The 21632-nt window shown below is 36.2% G+C and overlaps 1 protein-coding gene across 2 annotated transcripts in view; it reads right to left on the reverse strand.

Moving 5' to 3' along the window:
- The window catches only part of LOC105230152 (7SK snRNA methylphosphate capping enzyme bin3), a 135452-nt gene that overhangs the window by 71154 nt on the left and 42666 nt on the right, over nt 1-21632 (reverse strand). The gene's annotated exons all lie outside the window — the stretch shown is intronic.

Consider the following 21632-nt stretch of genomic DNA (forward strand, 5'->3'; position numbering starts at 1 on the left):
ATAAGCTTACACACTTTCGAATGGATTTGCGGCAAAGTCAATGACCGTAAATTAAACAAGTGTGATCGTACAAACCACAAAAATATGACTGCGTAAGGGGAGTAGGAAGTGCGAGTGAAAAGAAAAATAAATAAATAAAACATTTCCATATAAAGAAAATGTTTCAAACAATAAATAATTTAAATGAATAAAACATTTCTGAATATAGAAAATATTTTAAAATATCGACATAAATATTAATACTCGTATTGAGTTGCAGAAATGTCGCAAACAAGTTTTTAATGGTTATCGTTCTCATCTACTAAAATGGGGGCACAAAATACCCAAGTCTGTAAACCTCATTCTTGTCAAGCAAAACATTACCTTCAAGTACTCTGCGTACTTGACCGAGAACTTCAAAACTAATACAAATTAGTACAAGACCTTATATCAGCTGATGTCGCTAAGTTTCTTTTAAGAGTTGAGATTAGATTGAACAACTAGAAAGTAATGAATGGTTTAGTTCCTGGTGATACCAAATACAAGTCATATTGATATCTACCAAAAATATATCTTATCTTGCTTTAAGTATTATTTGAGGCACTTTTATTTTTAGTGTCATACTTCAGATAAGATAAAACACTTTTGAGCAGCAATTATGATAAAGAAAGTTAAAGTGAAAGGCAGAAATTAATTGAAAAAATTTCGTAAACAAAAAAATATGGAAGAAATATGAAAAATCACGCTAATCTTGCGAGCGTCATCGGCGCACAGTGCCTTTGACAATATCAGCTGATTCGTCGACGTCACTTAAGAGATTATTTCTTAAATATCCGGGGACTTTTGTTTACAATTTCAAATTTGTTGATTGACACAATGATAGCTTTTCATATACACCAAATTTTGAGCACAACTCGTATAAATATGTTTTCAAAAGAACGAAAATGTCTTTTATTTTTTGAACACACCTTATATATAGTGTCATAAGGTCCATCTAGCATTCAGAAGAAAAAAATCGGTCTGATAAAGAGTTTCTAACAATTATCAAAGGGACTTTCGATAGCATCCTACAGTACCTCAGGGTTGGCTTAAAAGGTACTTAGATCATCCTAAGAAAGCTTTAAGATTTATACATCAGTATTAAGAGAGTAAGAAGTCGCGTATTTATAGATTCTAATATCTACAAAGTGCAAACCGTTCAATGAACTTTAGTCGAGAGCAATTATGAAGTAAAAAATACTTCAAAATTAAAATTGAATTAATGATTAATCTATATACGGTAACTAAGAACCTTTTCTAACAGTCTGTCAACCTCGCTATGAGTGCAGACCCACTTTGTCACCCAAGCCTTATCTACAAAATGCCTAGCTTGTTCATCTTTTCTCAATGTCCGTAGAAATAACCAGGTGTCCTATTCGTGCCAACACAACTGTATTTATGCAGGCACACATATGTATGTAGCACATCGAAAGTTCTCAAAAGTCAAACAACGAATTTGTGATAATATTAATAGTTGGCATGCAAACAAGTAAATACGCGAGTAAATAGAGAAAGTAAGTACTTGCGTAAATAATTAACTTTTACGATATGGCCGCAATTATGCGCTGACGTTGATAAGAAACCAAAAGCAAACAGCAACAAATAAGGCACACAGCAACAAAAACATAGCGTGCACAACATGGCAATAAAATTACAGCAAAACAGCAAAAAAACGGTGGAACAACTGCAGGCGGCAGCGGCAGCGGCAAGTTGTTGGACAGTGCAATCAACGGCAAAAGTCAAGTAAACAAACATATTTACATACTGCCAGCTATGTATGTATGTATGTATTCAGTGGGTGGAATGGTGATAACCAGCTATAACAACAATATGCACGACAGCGTCGACGAGTCCACCGTGTTGCGAGTTATTGCGGTGGAGAGCGCCTCGATTTTGCTCGCACAGTTTATTTAAAAGCAGGCGATTTCTTTGACAAATACTCACACACGCACATATACATATGTATGTATACGTGTGTTTTAGAGCAGGGGAAGTGACAGAATGTTATGTGGTATTAAAAATAGAATTTGTATGCGAAATGAGCGCAGAATGCAAGGAGGCAATTGAACTAAAGACGCAAATAGCAGGAAGATAATATGGCAGGGGGAAATAAATAAAATTGGATTACGCTATTTAAATGGCATTAAATGATAGACATAAAAGAGGCAATTAAATCAAAGCAATGCAAACTAAATTTTACTGTTTATTAGCAATATAAAAAAAATTATGTAAATTATATTAAACTGGCGTAAACTGTATGGAATTAAATAAAAATGTAATAAAATGAAATCAAAGTCATAAAAACTAAGTATGAAAGTCAAATAAAATATAAAATTTATATAAATAATATTAGGAAAAAAATATTATAAATAGAGAACAATAAAGAAAAGTAAAATAAATTATAAAATTATTATAAAAAGCAATTTAAGAAAATTAGTAATGTTATTAACATGGAAAATTTTAGTATTAAACAACCGAATTAAACTGAATAAAAAATAATATAAGCCAAAAATAAAAAAAATATATAAAAAATTAAATTATAAACCAAAAATAAAAAAAAAAAATATAAAAAATTAAAAAAAAATATAAAAAATTAAAAAAAAATATAAAAAATTAAAAAAAAATGTCAAATTATAAAATAAAATTTCAACCAAAATTAAAAAAAAATTAAATAAAAAATAATAATACTAATAATAATAAAAAATAATAATACTACTAATAAAAAAATAATAATTAAAAAACGAAAAAATTAAACTAAATTTAGACAAAAAATAAGCAAAAAAGTTAAAAAAATTAAGAAAATATATTAAAAAATATAAGAAAAATTCAAACCCAAATTAAAAAAAAAAATTAATAAAAAAATAACTAGGCAATAATAAATAAAACGAAAATATTACAATAAACTCCAAGCCGATTTAAAAAACAAAAACTGAAATCCATTTTTTATATATATTTACCGAAATAAACACAATTAAAAGCTAAAAATAACAAATAATAACAACAACGATGCAATAACAACAATAAAATAAATATAAACTGCAAGCTATAAATGGTATTATCACATCGCAAATTGTTGATTGACAACACCAACAAAACACAACAACAACACCTACAAAAAAAAACACAACAACAACAACACCTACAAAAAAACACAACAACATCAACAACAATGAGCGTAAGCGCTGAGAAAACGGCAGTGAGCAGCCAACACATAAATGTAAAATAAAAATCCGCGCATGAAGCGCGAACTGGGCAAAGCAACACAAAACCAAGTGGGGCCAATCATCATTGAATCGAAATGCTGGGCCATTAACACACGCTACGAAAAAGAAATTAACAAAGGTATTAACACCGACAGCGCGCAGCAGAGCTGGAAGGTGTTTTTTAGGTTTTTTTTTTTGTTTTTTTATTTTTTTGCTAAAAACTGTGTAGTACAGTTGTGGGGTGATAATTGGAGACAGTTTTTTAGACGAATTATTTTTTAAATTTTTGGTTCTTGGTAAAATTTTGTAGTTAGAAGATTTTTGACAAAAATCTGTGAAAGTACATTCGTACGTACTCCATGAGTCGCCATTGCATCCCGAAAAAATTACGGTTTGGTGCGGTTCATGGGTTGGCGGCGTCAGTGTGAATGGGAATCGCTACCGCTCACTAATAACCAAATATTTTTGGCCCGAATTGGATGATATGGACTTGTATTCTGGACAATATGTGGTTCCAAAATGACGGCGCCAAAAGCCACATAGCGAATGTCGCAATTTAATATCGCGATTTATTGAAAACCAAGTTTTTTGAACGTGTTGTCTCACGAAATGGCCCAGTCAATTGCACGACTGAGTTGACTATTTCCTGTAGGACTACGTCAAGTTTATAGTCTATGCCAACGAGCCAGCGATGATTGATGAGCTTCGTATGAATATCAAACGTGAAATTGCAGCAAAATCGGCCGATTTATGTTTGAAAACCGTCGAAAATTGGGTTCAGCGTCTGGACTTCTGTAAGCGTGCCCGTGGTGGCCAAGCAAAAGCAATCGAGTTCCATACGTAATGGCATCGAATGTACTTTCACAGGAATAAAGAATTTTATTGACATCCCAAATCGTTTTTGTCTTATTTAAAAAGCGCTCTTATTGAAAAACCTGTTATTATGCAAAAAAAATAATAATTTAGCTGCTCTATTTTAGGGCACCACACTGTACATATTTATGTGGCTGTATACTAAATGTAACATACGTTGCACTACTTAATATAGGTATATACCCAATAAACCATCAGGCTCGAGTCAAATGCGAGCTCTCAACTCAAATTATAAATGACTTTCTCTATGGAACCTTGAGTGCATAATCATATTTTTCTAAAAACAAAAGAAAAAGTGAATTTTGGTAGTACCGAAGCTATAATGTAATAGTCTTCGCAAGTAAAACAGCTTTTCGTACAAGAACTTAATTTTAATCGGTCAGTTTTTATGGCAGCTATAAGCTATAGTGATTCGATCGGGATTTTGTTTTTTTTGTTGTGCGTTGCTTTGGACAATAATTAATGCCACAGGAAAGAAAGTTTTACACAAATTTGATTTTCAGTTCAGTTTGCATGACAGCTATACGCTGTAGAGAACTGATATTGGTGACTCCGACAAATGAGTAGCTTCTTGGGGACGAGTACACAGATGTCAGATCAATGTCTCAAAAACTGAGGGACTAGTTCGTGTACATATATAGAGACAGACAGACGGACATGTTTATATCGACTCATCTTCCTATACTTATCACTTACGAGTACATATGTATATTATATCGTTGTCTCCAACGTTTCCTTCTGGTTGTTTCAAAATTCGTGGCAAACTTAATACAAACTGTCAATGGTATAAAAAAAAAGACATATTTTTATAAAGTAACACTGATTTTTCGAAATTTTGTTAGTAGAACATAACATAATAAAATTTGAAAATATAAAAAAGGGGTTCTCAATGTGAGTTCTTCACAGATTAAAGCAAAATGCAACAAACAATGTTAGATATCAGCTTGAGATTCATAAATTTCTCGAAGTTCGGTGAAATAGTTTCTCAATGTTTGTTGGGTGAATACGTGTACACATGTCAATATGTATATACCAAGCAAAGAAATATATATGTATGTATACTTAGCATGTATTTGAGTTTATCGCAAATATTTTGCCGTACATTTGTTTGTACACCTCCGGTGTGATAACACTAAAGAGGTATTTGCATACATACATACATGTGTAGGAAGGCATGTACATACATATATTATATTCGTCTGCAAGCATTCGCCTTTGAGTGTGTTTATATGTACATACATATGTATATATACAAATCAGTGAGAATTATGTGTTGCTTGCAAACCTTAATGAGTTGACGAGTTTTAAGCTGAACATTACAACATTAAAATTAAAAAAATGCATGCAAATAAGATAAGCTGCAAATGGGTGCTTCCAAGAAATTGCAAAAAATGTGTATTTACAATATCATTTCAATTAATTAAAGCATTTATATAAAAACAAATAAGCTGCTAATTTGTGAAACATGGAATTTCGGATATTAACGCAATAATACGCAGCTTAAAGTTCAATAATTAAAAGCTGTAATAAGCTTCAATGAAGTTATCTACAGTATAATTTCAAGAAAATAATTGTTTGTACAAATATTTATAATTTTTAAGATACTTTTTGAAACCAATAATGAGAATTATGGGGTAGTCGAAAAAGTCTTTTCGTATTTTGTCAATAGATGTCGTTGCAGTCGTATCTTTCTCTTAGTGCCACTATCGTACCTTACTAAGTAAAGTGGTGCTTTTCAGCTGTTATTGGATAACAGCAACAAATTATCAGTTATTGTCTTTTAGCACTTATCCATTAATTACTTATTTGTATAGCTTTCTTGTTAGCCTTACTATCTAAATTGCAGAATAAATAGCCATAAATATGTTTGTGAATTGTTTGTTGTCGGCCTACCTCAAAACCACGTGACTATTTCGGTGCGTACTTTTACTTGAAGTAATGGCAGTTTTGTAGTGTTTAAATTATAGAACGCCTCGAGGGATTCTTAAAGGAATCCTGCCACTAATTTGTAAAGAATCTTACCTGTAAATAAAAAAGGAAACATATGTATATAGAAATTGTTGAAATAGAAAGTATATAAAAAGGTAAGTAAAGACTAAGTTCGGATGTAACCGAAAGTTTCATACACTAGCAACTTCCAACCATCAACCGGAAGCACGAAAACCTCTATTTTAAGTATACTGGGGCCAAGTACTATCAGGAAAGGTATTTTTACAAATGTTAATAATGTATCTCATGACTTGACCGATATTTTCGATAAAATGTTCGCAATAGGAACTGTGGTCTACAGATTCGGTTTCTTTTATACTTGATTTGACTTCTATACTGAAATCAATCTTGATATACTGAAAAGTGAGCGAATGAGATGGAATTTTAAATTGTGTTACATGGAGAGTAGGCGTGGTTTTTGTCGGATTTCCCATATCTCTGTACTGTACCATAAGAATGTCAAGATAATATTGCGTACGAAATTTGGTTGAAGTTGGTGGAGCAGATCTCGAGTTATTATAGGTTTTCTCTTTAATATGGGGGCTCCCATAACCATTGCCCAATTTTGATATCGGCTCGAAAAAGTTTTTTTTACATCATCTGGGATGCACAATTCTTAGGCTGACACTTTTATTTAATGAGTTAGCGCACTTTTAGTAGATTTCTACATAGCCGTTATATGTGGAGTGGTTGGGATCAAAAATCTATTTCAACCATTTTTATAATTTTAAGTAGAGACGCTGAAAAAATTTGTTCTGCGTGAGCTTGCTTGACTTGGCTTAAGTGGTTCGGAAGATATGTACCTTAAACCTATTTTAAAAACCTAAACTACGATTAGTAAACTAGATGGCGCTACGGTAGTTATCGCAAGAAACTTGAGACCACACGACTTCTTCGGTGTGCTATGTTAAATCTTTTAAGAACCCTGAATACCACTAATGTTGCAATAACTCTAGTTTTCTTTGCTGTAAATGGCTCTTACTAAACAAACCCATAAAAGCTTAGTTTAAGGTCACTGAATATATGCTGATTAGAAAAAAGAGATATTGTTCGGAAGGCATTTCCGTTAGCTCTAAGCAAATTTAATTCAAGAGAAAACCAGTTTAACTCGTTCAATGCCATCCTCGCTTTCTGTCACATTACACTCTTCTCATAACAAGTTGAAAGTGGTCAAACGAACACCCGGCAGGTAAATTAAGGTGACTTTCTCAGTTAAAATTGTGTGATTTTCACTTGAGCAGGACGCTAATTATTTTCGTACATTATCTATTTGCCAGCTTTGGCTATTTAAAATTTGAGCTATTTGTAGTGTGGGCTCTTTGCCAACATAAGAAATGCGCTGACACATATTTTCGTAAATAAAATGCAATCGCTCTTTTGTTAAGATCGCACTAAGTATGCAAAAATCGCTAAGCATTAACTTCGCAGACAACCTAACATATTTCGTAATCGTAAAACACGCTCAATCTGTTTACCCGCAAATGGCAGGAAAAAATTACTGCAATTCTCAGCAGGTTATTCGCTTTTTGCGTACGTCAAATGAAACGGTAAAAATAGATATGTAGATGGCGAATTTTAATGAGGCAAAAAATGCAAAACAAAATAAAAACTAAAATAAAAAGCACAAAAACAGCAGCAAAAGCAAACAAGCTAATGTATGCGGTAATAGAGCGAAAAACGCAGATAATAAAAGAGCGCGCACGAAATAATAAAAAACAGCTGTGTGACACGCACGACGGCAAGCGGGTTCGCTGATCTGCTGGGAGAGCCGCCGACAAAAGCTGAATGAGGTAGAAAAGCGAAAAAAAAAAACAAACGCAACAACACTACAAACAACAAACACGCCATTAAATCCAGCATGACATGCAATGTGCTTAATATGTGTGACGATAAAAACAACAAAAAAAAATAAAAATATGTAATAAAAATGAAAGAATTCTTCACGCTGCGATAAGAGCCAGCAGCAAACATACCGAAGAAATAAGGGAACTAAGTGCAAGCACACACACACACACACAAAAAAGCTGAGTTGTAAAAGGAAACTCGAATTTCAAAACAGCAACACAAGGAATTTGCGCATGTTTTGCCATTAATTAAACGCATTTGGTCGGGAGAAACAACTTGAACAGCAGGCGGACGAAGGCAATGCTGGCGTTACGCACAGTGGCAAGCCATATACCCAAACTCACACATACGACATACATACATATGTTTGTGTGTGGATACTTATTGGAGCACAACTAATGGAGTTTACTAGGTTACAGTGGCGCAATTAGGAAGGCCGAGGCATGGGGAGCATAAGTAAGGCAAAACAGAATATTTCAGCTTCATTCAGCGTCTAATCCATTGGCTGCACTTTTTAACAAAATTAGCGAAGACGGCGCTAATTGGCGCTAATGAGGTCAATGTTAGCGCAACGAATCGGTCTTATTCTGGATTCCGGATTCGGTCAGTAACTGTTATATGCAGTCGAGAACTTTTATCTTAAAAAAGTTATGTATATAAAATGTCGAGAGTTGAATGGCTGCCTTCAGAAGTTGGGTTTTATTTATAGTATTTATTCTTTATGTGTTATCCAGACTAATACGGTACACTTTTTTAAGAGGCTGCATGGGTTTCATGGCTTCAAAATATAAATAGTTTTTATTATCTTACTTAATTATCTCTAGGGAGCTATCTGGGTGCAAAACTGCAAAAGTCATGCACAAAACGGTAGATCGGATGTATACAAAATTCCTATTGGCACTCGATAGAAAAGACTGTAGTAACATGAGGGGAATACTAACTGGTCACTGTCTAGTGGCGACATGATACCTCAGAATGGGGCTGACAGATCGAGAAGACTGCAAGAAAGGTCTAGAGCAGAGCACCACGGAAACAATGGACCATCTCTTGTGCACGTGTCCCGTGCAGGGGCAAGACTACGCTGTAAGCATCTGAGGTCCACAGAACCACAGGAGATTTTCTCGCAACTGTGTTTTCAAAGTCTGTTGCCAAGATTTCTGTGAACTATTCAAAAGATCTTAATGAGATCTTACACAAGTCTTCGGGAAATAATTGAATGAAGGAATGTTTTTTGTTCAATAACAACTATTAAAATAAAAAAACGTCGAGAAAAGTTCACCAAAATTTGCATTTTTTGTAAAATCATCTGTTAAAAATACATTTTTTTGGATTTCCTTCGTCCAATACCTAGCTTATGATCTTCATTAAAACATTCATTTTTGTCTTTTTCCTTTTGATAGTTTCTGCTGTGGCGCCATTTTTTCTGAGAGACCTCCGAAATGATGTCGTAATGACCGAGTTTTGAAATTTTTTCTTTGACAATTTCACAAATAGTTGTAAAATATGTATCCTGCGAGTAATCATAATCCATTTAATATTTTAAAAATTTTTAAAACACGACGTTGTTGTTCGAGAAAATCCTCAGTTCCAGGGATTGCCAAATTTTTTCTTCATCCGATAAAGTTACTTGACTCAGCTTAGATTGCTGTGATACCGAGCAAGCTGAGCAGTTTATAGGAAACGTGTGAAGTCTGTCTAAAGAAGCTCTAATTAACTAAATTTTTGGTCTTCATGGATATTTTCTTTATTTTCAGCTTAGAGAACTGTTATCGCAAGATGCTAGCCAAGTTAGGCTTTATTATGGAACTTAATACTCCTCCTTACATGTACATAGTAACGGCTGATTTTTTTGAGGTTAGGATTTTCATGCATTAGTATTTGACAGATCACGTGGGATTTCAGACATGGTGTCAAAGAGAAAGATGCTCAGTATGCTTTGACATTTCATCATGAATAGACTTACTAACGAGCAACGCTTGCAAATCATTGAATTTTATTACCAAAATCAGTGTTCGGTTCGAAATGTGTTTCGCGACAAATTTTGTTCAGCGATGAGGCTCATTTCTGGTTGAATGGCTACGTAAATAAGCAAAATTGCCGCATTTGGGGTGAAGAGCAACCAGAAGCCGTTCAAGAACTGCCCATGCATCCCGAAAAATGCACTGTTTGGTGTGGTTTGTACGCTGGTGGAATCATTGGACCGTATTTTTTCAAAGATGCTGTTGGACGCAACGTTACGGTGAATGGCGATCGCTATCGTTCGATGCTAACAAACTTTTTGTTGCCAAAAATGGAAGAACTGAACTTGGTTGACATGTGGTTTCAACAAGATGGCGCTACATGCCACACAGCTCGCGATTCTATGGCCATTTTGAGGGAAAACTTCGGATAACAATTCATCTCAAGAAATGGACCCGTAAGTTGGCCACCAAGATCATGCGATTTAACGCCTTTAGACTATTTTTTGTGGGGCTACGTCAAGTCTAAAGTCTACAGAAATAAGCCAGCAACTATTCCAGCTTTGGAAGACAACATTTCCGAAGAAATTCGGGCTATTCCGGCCGAAATGCTCGAAAAAGTTGCCCAAAATTGGACTTTCCGAATGGACCACCTAAGACGCAGCCGCGGTCAACATTTAAATGAAATTATCTTCAAAAAGTAAATGTCATGAACCAATCTAACGTTTCAAATAAAGAACCGATGAGATTTTGCAAATTTTATGCGTTTTTTTTTAAAAAAAAGTTATCAAGCTCTTAAAAAATCACCCTTTATAATCTACTTTGGTCCGAAGTACTCGTTACTTTTTGATTTCATTCTTCGGCTGACCTTGTAGTCATTCCACCGCGTAAGTCAGGTTTCTAGCTCTTCTTCTTCTAGTTACCAATACTCACGCTTTTAAGAAAGCTTTCATTAGATCTAGAAGAATTTCAGTTAATACTGAAAAAGTTAACGTCATATTTGAAGTCCAAGAGGGTACTTAGAACCATATAAAGTTTTTTTTTCATTGGGAGTGTTTTTTACGTAGCGGGTCCCAAACCCAGCGCACAACCCTATGTAGGAAATTTTTCGCCTTCTCATTTTAGCTCGCCTTTAAAAGGATGTTCGTAGGCTACCCAGAGGATACTTGGTGAAAGACCGGAAGTCGTGGGCTGATTGAGTCATATGTAAAAGAATCGTTTCTGGCCACTCCCAAGTGAATGGCGATCAGAGAACTTTCCTCACTTGCGTGAACTTCTACACATGACTCCATCCTCCCATAAAAGTACATTTTCCAGATCTTGAAATCAATCTGAGGCTTGGAGCAAGCGTTTGTTCGAAGTAGGAGATGTGGTATTCGTGTGTGAAGGATTTGAACCAACTGAAGACGCGTGAACAACAGCGAAGCTTCTAAAAAACCGTTTATAAGAGAACTAAAAAAAAAAACACAGCCAAGCAACAAATGTAAAAGCGATAACATTAACCACAGCAACAACAATAACAACAACTACGGTAAAGCAAAGTGTAGACCAGAACAAGCACGGCGCGATTGCAATTAAAGCGCAGAAGGACAGAGCACTGAATGTGTTTGCATATGTACGTAGTGCGAGTGTATATATGTGTGTGTGTGTGACGGGTAAGAGCAACAAATTTGCGGCAACAATAAAAACAATAATAACAAGTGTACGCGGTGCAAGAATCGTGCGCTGGCTGCCGGTTCATTTATCTTCGTTACAGGTTGTTGCCGCTGCTTCTACTAGCTGTTGTTGTTGCTGGTGTTACTGTTGACATTATGGTTGTTGTTCGCGTTTTTCAGTTGGGTTTTGTCGTTTGTTTATTTGCTGCCAAACTTTTTCAAGTTTTCGCTTTACGTTTAAATGTTTATCTTTCTTTGCCCTTTTTTGGCTTCTCTGCTTCGGTGCTTGTTATTGTTGTTGTTATGTTCGGTGCTCTAGCTATTGGCCGACATTATGTTGCGCGCTTGATTTTGTTGTAATTGCGAAGCGTGTCGTTTCACATTTTTGTGTTTATTGTTTTTGTTGTATTTGTTGTGATTGTTGTGATTTTATTTTTGTTGTTAATGTTACGCTTGATTGAGTTCAAATGAGATACAAGAAAAATGGCGAATTTAAAAAATTTAAAATGTGCAGATAAGCGAATGTCTAGAAGAAACCGAGGAAATACATACATATGTGCATACAGGGGCGGCTCCAGAGTAGAATTTTGGAGGGGAAACTATATAATCTTCTACTTGCAACGCAAAGTCCTTTTTTTTCGCGGAGTGTCACTTGTGAAGGAAATAATGTATAACTTTTAACCTTTGGGGGGATCTCTCCGCAGTCCTACCCCCTCCCCCTCCGGTGGATCCGCCCCTGTGTGCATATGTGTATGTACATTAGAGCGGGTCGTTTTACAAAAAGCGAAAAGATCGGAAAAATCGCGTATGCGGAAAATTTTCTAAGGATCTGAACAACTTTGCCTAAGAAACAATGGGTGTAAAACCGGTTTCGACCCAGCGATTTTTACAGCGAAGTTTTTTAGGCATCATAAGAAGAGATATCCGAATGAAATTTAATAAGAAGGTATTAGGTAATCGTATTAGGTCTTATGGATCTTATGGTTTCAACCTGTCCAAGCTCGAACTCTCAATTCATTTTGCGCAAAATATCTAAGTGCCATACACTCTTCCGCAACAAACTACATCAAAGCCATCAGAGTCTTATTTTATAAACAAAATCTGTCATAACCTCAAATGTATCCTAAGTAAAAGCTATTCAATATGATTCCCAGCGAAGTCCGATCGGTATCAATGAGGAATGTAAATTTCTATAACCCTCAGCATTTCCAATCCAATCCAATTTGAATTTTTACATCACCGACTGATTTCTCCGTGGGCTTTTTGCTGCTGAAAGTGGAGCAACATCGGCGCAAAGCAATAGAGTTGTCATTACTTGGATTGCTATTACATTTTATATTTGGTTTAATTTTGTGGCAGCTGTGGTGGCGTGCCTTCTGATTTAATAATTTCGCTCTTTGTTGTTGCACATTGCCATGGCGACATGGACACAGCTGGTTTTGATACTTGCGTTTTGTACATAAAACAACAACTATTGTGGATATGTGTGAATATGTTTTCGAACTGTTACTGCTGTGCTTGAAACACGCTCTTCATTACATTTCTTTTTTTTTCGTTTTTCACCTTTTTCTGCTTTCCCACACATTTTGGCAGTGACAATCGCATGTCAGCCGCAGCGGCGCTGCCACAGCAAACAGAAACTTTATTAATGCGAAAAATGTTGATGTGCGATAATTTGTGTACATTTTTTTTTACAAGTCGATTTATTACGATTTAATTTTTTGCTGACGTTGACATTTAGCGTGTACCAGTTTAATGGCAAATTATTGCTGATGGCGTTGTTTTGAGATTTATTGCATTGCCACTGAAGCTGGCACGCCCAGAGGTGTCAAAGCGCATAGGTTCACATTTATCAAATTAGCGCTTAAAGCATAAAAACTGTAACGTAAACACATTGGGGTAGGCAGAAAACATGGCGACACGAGTATGTGGTTAAACAACATTAAACAACGTAAGGCAGCAATGTTACATTAGCATTTAGGCGATAGCCTTCACTTAGAATCGCTTGAATACTATTCGGTAGACGAAAAAGTCTTTTCGTATTTCTAATCAAACTTTAACTTTTTTTTTATTAATAGAGAACTTTAATGAACCAAATATGTACCATTTTGGACCACTTTTTGCCATTTTTCCGCTAGAGACATTATTCCATCAGTGTAAAACTTTTCTGGTTCCTCGACGAAAAACTGCGACAAGTAATTTTCACAGGCTTCTCTTGAAGCCACCTTTACTCGATGAAGGGAATTCTGCATTTACCGAAACAAATGGTAGTCCGATGATGCAATATCAGGGCTATATGGTAGATGCATCAATATTTCCCAGCCAAGCTTTTCCAATTTTTGCCGAGTCATCAAAGATATGTGTGGTTCAGCGTTGTCCTGATGGCAGACGAAGCCCTTTCTGCTGATCACTTCCGGCCGTTTTTTTCGATTACTTGCTTTAATCTTATCAGTGGCTGGCAGTAAAATGTAGAATCAATCATTCGACCAGACTGGAGCAGCTCAGAGTGGACGATTCCTTTCCAATCCCACCGAACATTCAGCATAACCTTTTGAGGCGTCAATCTGACTTTGGGACCATTTGTTAAGCTTCACCACGCTTGGACCTTGATCTTTTTCGCACATTATTATCGTATTTGATCCAAGATTCGTCTTCCGTTACCATTCGCTTAAGAAATGGTTTGATTTCATTTCGTTTCAGCAAAGAATCGCAGATGTTAATTCGGTCCCTTGAATTCTTCACAGACAGTTCATGTGGTACCCAAACATCGAGCTGCTTTTTGTAGCCAGCCTTTTTTAAATGGTGAAAAACTGTTTTATGATGGCGCTATATCCACATGATGAGTTAGCCCTGACCTTCAAAAGGCTCGTGTATAAATTTGACCGCTGTCGGATCATTAGTTTGCGAATTATATCATTTTGAGTAAAGCCACTTTTGTTATTGAGAAAAAATGAATCTGGCGCGAAATTTCATAAAAGAGCTTAACTCGATATTAAAAAATGTTGAAGAATTTATTTTAACAGTTCGGCGGTCCACAATCGTTTTTAAATTAGTTGTTTTACATTAAAATTTAAGTATCATTTTATGTCTCCAAAGAATGACACCATTAAGTAGGTGTTTTCGATTGCTGCAAGTAATTTAGTTTGTTGAAGGTTCTTAAATCAACTTAAGCAATTTTCGCTTGTGGGCACAAATATTAACTCAGAATTTATTACCGTTCATTCACAGACATTCCTAAATTATGCCAATGACTTAAGCAAGTAATGATGAGCTGTCAATATTGCGACGTACTACTAAATATAACAACAATGCATAGGCAGCCTTTATTGACATACATACATATGTATATTTTTTCGTCATACGCCATATTTCCCATACTTCACACATTCCGAGATTAACACAAGAGTGTGATAAGAGTAATGAAAGTGGCGGCGGCAGCGGTGGCAAACTATGAAAAAAGTATAAAGATTAAAGCAAATAAAAATCGAGGCGTTGCTGAGGCATGCCAAGTAATTTTGTTCTGAAGTTAGTGGATTTTGAAAGACAACTACGTAAAAATACAGGGAAATTTAAGAGGAGTATTTTGTGATCTGAAAATATGTATTTTTTCACCAAGAAACAATAAGTGTAAGAGCCTCAGGACTAGAAATGCTCCTAACCTAGAAACTTCATATCACATCATAGATCATTAACACTTGCTGAAGGCCTCTGTTATTTCATCATTGCGTTCACAATAATTTTAAAGTACAATTTGGATAATTTTGTGGATAGAAACTCGTACGAGGAAAGTTTTGTACGACTACTGTAGCACTTTCTTAAAATTAAGTCAGTCGTTTTGCATTGACAGCGCCGTTTATCGATTTTTTTTTATAATTAAATTTATATGGCAACCCTATATGTTGATTTATTTTGACACTACCACACCAATTTATAATAAAATATTGATATTTATAAGAAAGTGTGCCAAAAGTTGTTGAAATGCTATTAATTCTTTAATGAAGGTCGAATCTGAGCTCAGTCACCCGCCCAAGGTTGCCAGCTTGCCTGTAAAATAGTGTTCCGCCGGTTTGCAGTTATAGCTGTACATTTGAAAAGACTTTATTTGACGCCTTGTGCATAAAAATATATAAATCACTTGAGTTGAGGCGTGTGCCGCGCGGAGCTCCACCTTCGTGGTCAGCGACGAGCTTAACGTTGATTTTGACAAACGATAACGTTGACAACGACGACTTGCGATATTGACATTATGCATTGCCGCTGCGATATACGTTGCCACAAATATATTACACATATCTACAAGCAGATATTGACGTACAAATATATGTTTGTAGGCATAAACTGGCGAACAAAGCTATTTGCACAAATGTTGTGCTCGTAAATATGTGTGTAAGTCAGCAACTGTCGTATATCTTCATATTTATTCATTTTGTAAATAGAAATGTATTTTGATGGATTTGAGGCAGCAAAGAACATAAAATTGAAATAATAACTTTTCATAAATAAATATTTACGACGCGACTGAAAGTTGGTTAGTGAAGGGGAACGCAAGGGTGATGTCAAAAGCCTTGTGTAAGTGGTTCTCAATGTTAAAACTTTTACTAGGGCTTATATGTCGTAACGCACTTTCTTCTTTCAAAGTAATTGAGCTGTGCTCAGCAAAAAAATATTATTTACTCACACTCACATTTCACGAAGTACTACCGAAGAAGGGAGCATAAACATGAAATGGTAAGAGTAAATACAAGTCAGCGGTTTTTATGGGAATTGTACCATTAACAATGTGAGAAGTACAAGTATATTAATGTGACCTTCGTGTCGAGTGAGCTTAAGTAAAGTGTATGCTTGGCATAGAAGCAATCAATGCTTTTGCTAGTTTTCTTTTTAAGCGATTTTTAGTCGTGTAGACTGTAAAAATTTACAGTAAACCACAATTTAACCCTTAAGCTTTACGCGTAGATCCTCCTACTAAGGAGAAAGAAATTAACAACATAAATTTTTTGTATATTTTCGAAGTTCATACTTTCAAAAATATCTCCCGAAAAGATTTTTTAAAATTTTGATTTACGATATTAAAAGATTAGACCTTCAAAAATATATCCCTAAAAGGATTTTTAAAAACTCGAAGTACCTAGTTTGTTCAAAAATTATGTTTTTCTTCGTAAAGAGTTCTTTTTATTTATGAATATCTATTTCCTCCCTTTCGCGTTACTTTGTTTAAAAACTTGGTCTCTCAGCAGCTATAATCGTTTTAGTATCATAACCACTGGATCGGTTCACCGGACGACGCAACTTGAAATTCAGTTTTCTCGAAACTTTCGAGGTGGTTGACTTGATATGCCAAGTTATACTTAACCGATTCATTTGAAATTTTATAAAACTCTTTGTTATACATCTCTCTTTCAAGCCTGTCACGGTTTTGGAAAATCATAATTTTAAGTATTTAAAAAAATCGAAATTTGTATGGAAAAATAAAGCTCTTTCAACTCAAAAACGAAATCCATGAGTTGGACTTCGTATTGCTTCTGCATCCATTTTACAAAGATCTGACCACAGCTCTCAAAAGAATGCTCGGTAGGCAGACATTTTCAGTGAATGAAGAAGTGATGGCAGAAACTGGCCTGTGACTTTTCAATTGACCGTTTAGACATACAATATATAAGTGATTCATATAGCTTTAACGATAAATTCATATGATGCTCAGCTTATCAGTTTTGAGCTAAAAAAAATCAAAAATTTCATTTATTTGTTTTTCGTGGTTAATAGCACGTAGAGCGACTTCAATATTTCCTAAGCTTTCATTGATACTTTAATGAAAAAACTGCTTTCTGAGCTTAAAAAATAAGCTTTCAAAGTTTCCGGGCCTTCTGTTTACAAGCTTTTGCTAATGCTTTTTTGGGGCTTTTTTCTATCACTCTCCACTTTGTAAAATTACTGGAAACTTTGTTCAGGAATCCTCAAACAAATACTACGAAGAAACAAATTTCCTCGCTGCTTAATCAGATCTAGAATTCGCCGCCAATGAAAAAAGCTTGCAACATAGTTTAATCTAATTATAAATAGTCTACATGCATTTCAAGAATTTTAAAACCCCATCAACTAACATACTACAGAGTAAATAAATGCGAGTATATGGGGGACCGTAAACCGCAAGGAGCGGCAATATTATCAGCGCTAATTAATGCGGTCAGAGGAAGTCAAAGGCCTAAGATGTCAGGCATATATTTGACCGCAGCTGTGCGTCGGTTTAGCTAAAATTAATCGCCAAACAACGAAATGCATTTACGAAACCACAATGCCAACCATACCAGTACCGCACAGTCACAGAAATAAGTGACAAGCATTGAGCTGTGATTAATGATAGGCAAAGTAAAAACAACTATGATTGCCAACTACTGATAACGAGCGTTCTAAATACAATCAAACATATAAACTTATAAAGCTTTAACTTTTATTAATTTCAGCGCATTACTTTTTATTTATGCAACACATTTGCAGATTTAATCGCCAGCATATGCTCTGAGCAGAGTGAGCTCGAAATAATCTGTGCGCGAGTGGAGCAAAATTGCTGCCAAAGAAGACAACACGCGGCGATAAAGCCAAGCGAAGTGAATGCAATGTGGCAGGCAGCGAGACTTCAATGAAATGGATTCATAGCGCTCAACTAGTCGCACGGGGCACAACGATTGCTTGCAGATGAAATAAAGGCACGGCTGGCAATTCAAATAAATACGGGGAGAGCAAAAAAATAAAGACACAAAAAAATTATAAACTTTAGCGTGTTCTGTGAAAATGCCACAAAATAAATGGTGCACAGAAATCGACCGACAAAAATTTGTGCCAACCAAATATAGGAACCAAATAATAGTGAACGCGATAAAGCACACCAAAATGGTAAGCGAAACGAATCGGCGGTTGAAAAACAAACGACGAAAAATAATATAAAAGCATTAATAAGACGTAGTTACACGGCAAGGCAATTGAAATGGGCGTGGCAAAGCGGCCAAGTCGAGTCGAGATCGGATAGACTTTTATGGCATGACAGCGCGACCTACGAAGATATCAAAATGTGGCAAACGGAGAGAAGCGGTCAGAACGTAACAAGCGCGGTTTTGCTACAGAACTTCTAGTTTGAAGAACGAAAATTATCAGAAAGAGAAGTAAAACATCTGTGGCAGCTAGTTTTGTTGAGGAGTAGGCGGTTTAATTGTAGTAGAAGATTAGCTGATTGATAGTATGAGTTAGAACTTAACAGCTGTAGAGTTGTGAGAGAACTCTAAGGTGTTTTGCACTGATATTGTTTCCACAAGCTTTGTGTATACCGTTATTTTGCTTAGGTATTGTTTCCAAAAGTTTTGTTTTTACCATTTATATTTCAGAACATGGCGTTTGAAACTAGACTTGAAGGATGGCGTTTGGTTGAACGAAGCATTTTCAGCACGTTTTCTCGAACATTTTTCTGATTTGTAATAATTCGTTGAACTTTTGGCCCTATCGGTCTTAATTTCTCCATCTTCGAAACATATAATCTTTAATTTTTGGCAGTTAGATCTTGAGTTAAGATTTCACAATCGTCCAGGTAGATCTTCAGACATCTACCCTACTTAGAAGTTGAGTTTTCCAAGGCCTAGGTACGTCTTCAGACAGGTACCCTAGAGTCCTCCAAGCTTAACACTTTGAGCCCCGCGTGTACCACCGGTGGACATTTATGTTTTGACGATATGGGACAATGTGACCACCCGTGGACATTGGTGGATTTTCATTATGGGACAATGTAAAGGCCAGTGTGGTCAAAAACAACTTCATGGAGCACGAATATTTGACTAGTCCTCGAAACATACATACAATGTTTATTTTTAGTAGTTAAACATTGAGTTTATATCCCACAATGGTCCAGGTAGGTCTTCAGACATCTACCCTAGTTAGTCCTTGAGTTCTGCAAGCTTAATTTAGCCTCTTCTGATTCATATAAAGGCTACTGTGGTCAAAAACAACTTCATGGAGCACCAATAAGGTTCAGATTTCGAGACCGTGTAGTCAGCTTTGTGTGACCTCTTAATGCCCGAGTGTGTATTCCAAATATGGCTCCAATTAGTTTAGAATCCCATTAAAAACTGTGTCCCGTTTTACATTGTTATTATAGTCTTCTGGACTCGAGAGTGCTTTCAACGAAATACATTACCGGAAAGCACAATGAGTCAGAGTTATTTCCAGGTCGACATTGACGATTGTTATCAGCATTATAAGTACTCATGTGGCTGAGCTGTTTTTGCTTACATTGTATGGAATGTGAACTATTCCCGTGATAATAACGCCAGCAATGTGTTCATAGCTGTTTAAAAAGAGCCTACAGAAGAGGAAGAAGTCGGCGTCAAATAGAATGTTGCAGTGAAAGTGCACTAATACCGCTTGTTCTGTTATCATCAGAGGCGCACAAGTGCAGAACCAACGGACTGTGGTTCTGCATATAACTACTTGTTGAGCGAGCGCACAGACACTCGCCAACTAACGCCACAATTGTTTCGGTGTGTTTTATTACTTTTTATTTTGCCACTTTTATTTGTAGTTTTACGTGTCGAGACTATTAATAATTGCCCAAACGCTCGATTGGACAAAACGCATTTGCGCTTGAATGAGCAAATGCTGGCTAGCTTTCTAGCTAGCTTTGGGGCTAACTGGCTGCCTTGCCTGTGTCTGGTTAGTTGACCAAGTTCGTAGTCTCTGCTGTGTTGGCTGAATGGATGAATGAATGAGGAACTCAAGAGTGTAGTGTACATGTAGATACTACGTCAAAAGCACAACGATAGCAGAAGCGACCTGAACAAGAAATAACAATAACAATGCTGGTAATCGTAGTTATTTCGCACACTTGACTGGTTGTTCGTATAAGCAAGCGGCGGCCGTGCGACCGACCCAACGACTAAACGTCCGTCTGTTTGGCTAAGTGCTTGCCGGGCTAACAACGACAGCGGTTGGCGAGTGTTCGTTGAAGTGCTCGCACTTGTAGATTACATGGCAGGCAGGCAGGCGCAGGCGGGCAAAGTCAAAATGGCAAGTGGGGTGATGTGTCGTCGTATAATGCCGTCTCAGTGGCAGCAGTTCAATGGCCAACGATTTATAATACTTTATTATTGTTAACGCTTTTGTTGTTAAGCATTTTGAGTTATTGCGCATTTGGTTTTAAAGTAGTCTCGTTGTAAAGGGATTTAGTTTTTACACTCACTAGCATCTTAGCTATGATTCCTCTATGCTACTTAAAGCAATTTTTGAACAAGCACATGATTGAGTAACCGGTGAGGTGTTTTTAGTCTTGTAAGACCGCCCGGAAAACAGGCCTAGGCAAGAGGCTCGGCTTCGTCGCAAGGCAAATTAAAAACTTTTTGGAAAACAGCGACTAAGAAGCTCTGCCTCACGCTCCTTAGAGCCTAAATATTGCACCTTCTATCTTTGATTTTTTCAGGAAGATGCAGGACGCCCTCACTGAAATACGGCTCAGTGAAGAAAAAATATAGCAGGCGTGGCAGAGAGTGTACACGAAGACCGTGGAGAGTGGATTCGGCGCCGTTCGCAACAACTCGGGCTGACGTTTAGAACGACTTGGTAGGAACTTAAAATGAAAGCGTACAAAACACAGTTTGTGTAAGAACTGACGCCGTTCGACCTTCCCAAGTGACATCGTTTCGATCTATGAGCTCTTGAAAAGTTCCAAAAAGATTCGATGTTTTCGAGCCAAATTTTGTTCAGCGATGAGGGCCCATTTCTGACTTAATGGGTATGTAAACAAGTTAGATTGACACATTTAGGACGAAAAACAACGTAAAGAGATTCAAGAGTTACCATTTAATCCAGAAAAACAACGGTTTGGTGAGGTTTGTGAGCCGGTGATATTATATACGGACAATCCCGCTTCGATTCAGGGTTTGGAAGAAAACATCAGGCGTGTCATTCGAGAAGTAGCCGAGGCAAACATTTGAAAGAGCTAATCTTGAAAAAATTTATACCAAAAAATGTTTTTTCGAATGATAATGAGGGAACCTCGTGATCCATTTAATATTATTTATGTTTTCTAGTAAAAAAATGTCCAAATTTCATAA

This window comes from Bactrocera dorsalis, chromosome 3 (genome assembly GCF_023373825.1).
Source record: "Bactrocera dorsalis isolate Fly_Bdor chromosome 3, ASM2337382v1, whole genome shotgun sequence".
Classification (NCBI taxonomy): domain Eukaryota; kingdom Metazoa; phylum Arthropoda; class Insecta; order Diptera; family Tephritidae; genus Bactrocera; species Bactrocera dorsalis.